The following is a 6,518-nucleotide window of genomic DNA, read 5'->3' as shown; positions in this document are numbered from 1 at the left end:
TTGCCTAATTTTATTATTTAATACATAATTAAATTGTAGGGGAAAATTCACAGAACGAAAGATCTCCCTCCTAAAATCATGATAACCAATCACGAGTCAAAATCAGACTCCGCCTTAGTGAGCAGGCTGGTTCCTCCAAAACTCTCGACGATGTGTGCTAAAAGTTTATCAATATATCTGTATTAAAGTATGATATGTACCCTGTATAGTTTCAAACTGATTAACTGCTAAATTGTGCTAGGATTACACAGTGAGCCCAGCCAGCTGGCAGGGGGGGGGGCCCCGTCTTGAACTGTGTAGACCAAACTGTCAAGGACACGGGCAGAACGAGATATGACTGTACAGCTGATTTCTCCAGGACTCTCGGTGTTTTATGCCAGGAGTGTATCTATTTGACCTAGAACATTAATTATAGCTGAGCTTATGAAAACGCAAGAAACCACAGTGAAAACTGTCGAAATGAGAGCAAAGAATGCTACTTACATTTACTCCCTTAGAAGAGAATAATTAATCAAATGTTTAGTATGTCTGTAGATTAGAAAAGTATATTAGAAGTGAATATTAATGAAATGTTTAGTTTGTCTGTATATTTTCAATGATTACTGCTGCTTAGTTCGTCTTATAAAAGCGAAAGATACAGAGTGACGTGTATGGATGACGTGTTAGAGGGAGGGCATCCAGAACTTTCTGAGGTCTGGTAGTTTGCCAAGAGCAGGTGCGGGGTGAAGTGAGGACACGTAGTTGGCAGAATGCCCTGAACTTTGTACAGAGTTGGCAGAGCATAAGGACCGTTGGCAATTTGCCACAATGACGTTGTGGGAGGAGCGTTGGGAGGAGTTACGATAAGAAAAGTGTGGGTGATTTGCCAGAATGCGGTTTGAGGAGGAGTTGTAGGTGGAGTAACTGTGTATAAAATGGGTGTACAAATGCCAGTCGGGGTTCAGTTCTGGAGAGCTGATCCGGCTTTATGCACGTGTGCTAATAAAGTCTGATTTTCCTGAAGATCTTGCTGCCTGGTGTCGTCTTTTCCCTCGCGAAGATGTTTTTCGACAAATTGAAGATTTGGACTCTGTCGTTTCCTAGACACGACATTCACATATCCTGTCCTGACGCTGATTTGAGTGCAGGGTATATTCTTGTTCGGGAAGAAGACCGAGAACTATGTTTATCGTCCTCTCACACACAGGCACAGTTAGGAGGTGAATGGCATTTTCCCATAGGGATGGAGTGTGTAACTCAGAGAACCCCAGTCCTTAGCCAGTACTCTTCTGGTTTAATATGACATTCCAGCCGACCATACTGTGGTCCCATCTCCCGGCCCTGTCACACATGATGTATGGAAATGTCTCATTACAACACAGCTGAATCAAAGGGCCCATCAGTCCCCATGACCACATCAACTGAAAGGCGTTTGGACAGACTGCTTGTTTCTATGTTGGATGTTTGTTTGAAGCGGTACATGTGAATGTTATGCTTTGTGCAGCATAATGAATATGGGTTTGCCTCATTTGAGTAGAACACAGACTCAATATTAACAATATAATGGCCATGGGCAGTCAATCACTATGAGGCTGAAAATATAATGTAACTAATTAACTCATAAAATTAGTTTCATTAGTTAATTAGTTACATTATATTTTTTTCTAATATTAATGCAGATGAAGCTGAAATTTCTGAAGTAACTTATCCTTTAAATTAGCCAATTACATAAAATAACTGGATAAAATATATTATAAATAATATTTTATTATTTATTGTATAATAATGCATACTTCCATATCTTCAAGCCGCGGTATTACAATCATAATGAGCACAAACGGCGGGATAGAAACTCATTCTAAAGAAGCATTTTGAGCTGATTTATGGGATTAGAAAGCTGTGACTCAAACAGACCTGACAGGAAAAGGAGTGTTTATTTTACAGCCTGACACAGAGACACAACCACTCTGTGAAAACTCTGTCCAGTAACCAGGCAGTAACCTATACAATTTTAGATGTCCTTGAAGAAACTTTAAAGGTACGTTCTTTATTGGAATGTATCATACTCTTATCCAAACAGCAACTGCATTTTAATGTTGATCACATTGTTGTTTGCCTACCCTAATTAATACATTCACATTGTTTTACTCTGACTGAATGCAGCGGTTTCTGAATATTACACTCTGTATTTGAGTATAATACCCTAGGCTGGCCTTCCAGCATCTGCCATCAGACCCCTACAACTCATCCAGAATGCTGCAGCCCGTCTGGTATTCAATGTTCCCAGACATTCACATGTCACCCCCCTGCTCAGCAACCTCCACTGGCTGCCTGTTATGGCTCGCATCAAATTTAAAACTTTGGTGCTCGCATACCAGGCAGTTAAACGATCAGCCCCTGTATATATTCAATCCCTTATCAAGACCTATAGACCAACAAGAACCCTCCGTTCTGCCACTTCGTGCCGTCTGGCGCCTCCCCCTCGCCACACCTGTACTTCACGCTCACGACTGCTGTCTGTCCTGGTCCCACGGTGGTGGAATGACCTCCCGGTGGATGTCAGAACGGCAGAGTCTCTGACCTCCTTCAAGCGCAGACTGAAGGCCCATCTCTTCAGGCTACACCTTTCCCTCCCCAACTCACAATTGATTGACCGTGATTAGCCTTAGACCGTAATGGCACTTATGTATAGATATCGTTACTTGTATAGGTATTGTTGTTTTTATTGGCTGTTGTATTGTTGTCTTCTAGCTGCCAACTGTGGTATGCTAGTCTGAATGTTGATTGTACTCTTCAAGGGTTCTGAATTTATGTATGTTTACACTAGGACTCGGAACAGTACTGTCCTCTCAGGTCCACTTTTGCACTTGTTCTTGTGTTTGATTTGCACTTTGTTGTACGTCGCTCTGCTAAATGCCACGTAATGTAATGTAATGGGACTCTTTTACCCTATGGTCTACAGGTTAATACCATAGCATCTGTGCAGAATGGAGTACATACACATTATTGAGGAAGACCATTTTCTATTTCCATAGATTTCATTTTCAATGGCAGTTATGTTCCTTCAGTGAGTCACATATCAAGGCAATGGAAAGACACACATTCACAAGCACAGTCCTGATTCCCCTTCCTCCAGCCCTGGTGAGCAGGCCCATGGTGAGAGCTCCCGCTTTGGCTGGAGTAACACAGCGCAGGAGATGACCATGAGACCCGAGGGCAGCTCTAAAGCCCACATTCCCCGTTTCATTACCACTTTAGTAGCTTTGGTGCCAACACAATCTCTGCTAGCTTTAGCATTAGTGTTAGACATAAACACAGGATTATACTGGCAGTGCTGTTGTTATTTATGGCTTTTATTGCTCTGATGGCAAAGTCTGCTCTGAATTACTTTGCCTGTTGTCATTCTCACTGCGATTACAGCTCCAGACATGAACATGATGCGTTTGCTTTGGTTTGTAATTATGAGTCTCAATTAAAACCAGTCTAGCGTTCGAGTGTTTGTGTGTGTGTGTGTGTGTGTGTGTGTGCGTGCGTGTGTGCGTGCTGTGTGTGTGGTGTGTGGGTGTGTGTTTGTGTGTGTGTGTGTGTGTGAGCGCACGTGTGTGTGTGTGTGTGGTGTGTGTGTGTGAATGTGATGTGTTGTATTAGCTTTAGAGTGTGTGTGTGTGTGTGTGTGAATGTGTTGTATTAGCTTTAGTGTGTGTGTGTGTGTTGCATTATCTTTAGTGTGTGTGTGTGTGTGTGGGCATGTGCGTGTGTGTTGCATTAACTTTAGAGTGTGTGTGTGTGAATGTATTAACTAAAGATGCACAAGTTCGACAGTGCCGAATTGCGTCTCTGTAAAATGTAGTTATCAATATTAAATTGCTCCCCTATATTATTTACATAGCACCAAACAAATAAATTTTTTTGGATGTGTTTTTCTTACTTTTTATTACAGTGGGTGGTCTAAAGTTTTGACATGTGGGCTAAACAGTGTTTCTTTGGGTTTCACGTGCATGCCTGTGAAACGGAGCTGTAAGCGTGCGCAGTGTAATGTGGAAGAACGCCGAAAAGAAACGCTGAAAACGCAGACCTGGCCTATAGCCTCCACTGCAGCCCCCTGCAGCCAATCAGGGGGAAGAGTGCTGACCTTGTCAGAATGGATCTGGGATTCGCACTAAGATGGCCGCCCTGACTGCTGGGAGAGAGGCATCGTATGTAACTGGTGCACTGAATACTTTTTTCCAGGCAAGCTCACAACTTTACGTCAGAGTAGTGGTTTAGTATACTGCATATTAATACATTTAAAAAATGTATTTGTGTGTATACCAATTTCAGATCAAAATGAGTGCACATAAATGTTCAAAATATAACACAACAGAATAAAAATGAAAAAGAATAACAAAATAAAATGAAAGACAAAAGCAGAGAACATATGATCATTGTAATAGGATCAGAATAAAGCGGTTATAAACACACTGAACACTCTGAACATACTGAACACACTGAACACACCGTACATACTGAACACTGAACACACTGTACACACTGTAAACACTGAACACACTGAACAAACTGAACAAACTGAACACACTGAACACTGAACACACTGTACACACTGAACACACTGAACAAACTGAACACACCGTACACACTGAACACACTGTACACACTGAACACTGAACACATTGAACATCTATTGTGACAGAATATCGACCCGCATATCAGCACAATGCTTGCATTCAGTGCCATGGCAGGCTTTAGAAATCCTTCAAATATTTCTACAAATTTAGATATTATTTGGAGTCTCAGTGCTGCATTCAGTGCATCAGCATTTGGCAATACGGATATGCATGAGGCCACTGACTGTTATTTAAAGATCATTTAAAAGCACATTATTTATGTTAATGTGCGTTTCATTTAGTTCTCTACCTGTGTTGATAGAGCACAGACACCCTGTTCGGCAGCGTAATGCGACACCGCGGCTCTCAGAGAGAGGAGAGGAAGGCAGAGGGCAACGGTCAGCTCCGGGGAAAGAATGGCAGCTCATGGCAGTTGGCAGAACTGCTGTTTCTCACATTTTCCTCCACATTGTTACTGCATTGTAATTACCCCAAAGCTCTGGGGATTACGACTTTCATTTACCTTCTCTCTCACACACTCTCTCTAACTTAATCCAACAACAAGCAGTTACTGTACCCGCTCATTTTACACATTACATTATTTGATACTAGATTTTGATACACGCAATCTCAAGGTGGTTAGAAATGTTGGTAAATGCATAATAGAACTATCACAGAAACTGCAGCAGGAACAAAACCTCTCTGAGCCTTTTATTCGCATGTACCCCTCGAGGTATAAAAGAATTTGATTAGATCATCAGATCGTCAAATCAAAAGCCTGAAAAATCAAACAGACAAAGGTGTTTTCATGACATTGGAATGCAAACAAATGGGTAAGATTACTATCAACACTTTTTGAAAACACCTGATTTTAAAAGAGTTTTGCCAGACACACCGGTGTATAATGTCAGGGAGGGCAGAGACACTGGTGTACATACGGAGTTAAGTGCCCCACTTTTACAGCCTGACCATGAGCTAGCATGCTGCGAAGTGTTTTTTTTTTCTATTTTAACTATAAGAAATCTGCAGAATTTGCTGCGGAATCCACACAGGCACAGCACCCCCTGCTGGCCCAACGGAATGAGTGCAACATGCCCAGGTAAGGAGCAGACATCGCAGGTACAGGTGAAGTGCACACAGAATCACATAAACCACAAACTGGGCAAGAAAACTACACAAGGTCACAATAATTACAGCCAGGGCACCAACGGGGAGAACTATAGTAACTCATAGCTGCTAGACCAGGGCACCAACAGGGAGAACTACAGTAACTCATAGCTGCTAGACCAGGGCACCAACAGGGAGAACTACAGTAACTCATAGCTGCTAGACCAGGGCACCAACAGAGAGAACTACAGTAACTCATAGCTGCTAGACCAGGGCACCAACAGGGAGAACTACAGTAACTCATAGCTGTTGGACCGAACCCTGAAAAAATCCCTGCCCAAAATGGCGGATGATGCTGAACTTTGAGAGCGGTCAGAAGGGGTGGGGGAGGGAGGGGCTGGCCAGACCGATGAGGCCAGACCTCTGACTTCTTAACCACCACAGGGCAACTGGGGTACCACCCCATAACCACCACAGGGCAACTGGGGTACCACCCCATAACCACCACAGGGCAACTGGGGTACCACCCCATAACCACCACAGGGCAACTGGGGTACCACCCCATAACCACCACAGGGCAACTGGGGTACCACCCCATAACCACCACAGGGCAACTGGGGTACCACCCCATAACCACCACAGGGCAACCGGGGTACCACCCCATAACCACCACAGGGCAACTGGGGTACCACCCCATAACCACCACAGGGCAACCGGGGTACCACCCCATAACCACCACAGGGCAACTGGGGTACCACCCCATAACCACCACAGGGCAACCGGGGTACCACCCCATAACCACCACAGGGCAACTGGGGTACCACCCCA

The sequence above is a fragment of the Conger conger genome, chromosome 12, assembly GCF_963514075.1.
Source record: "Conger conger chromosome 12, fConCon1.1, whole genome shotgun sequence".
Lineage (NCBI taxonomy): Eukaryota > Metazoa > Chordata > Actinopteri > Anguilliformes > Congridae > Conger > Conger conger.
This window is presented reverse-complemented; position numbering follows the sequence as displayed.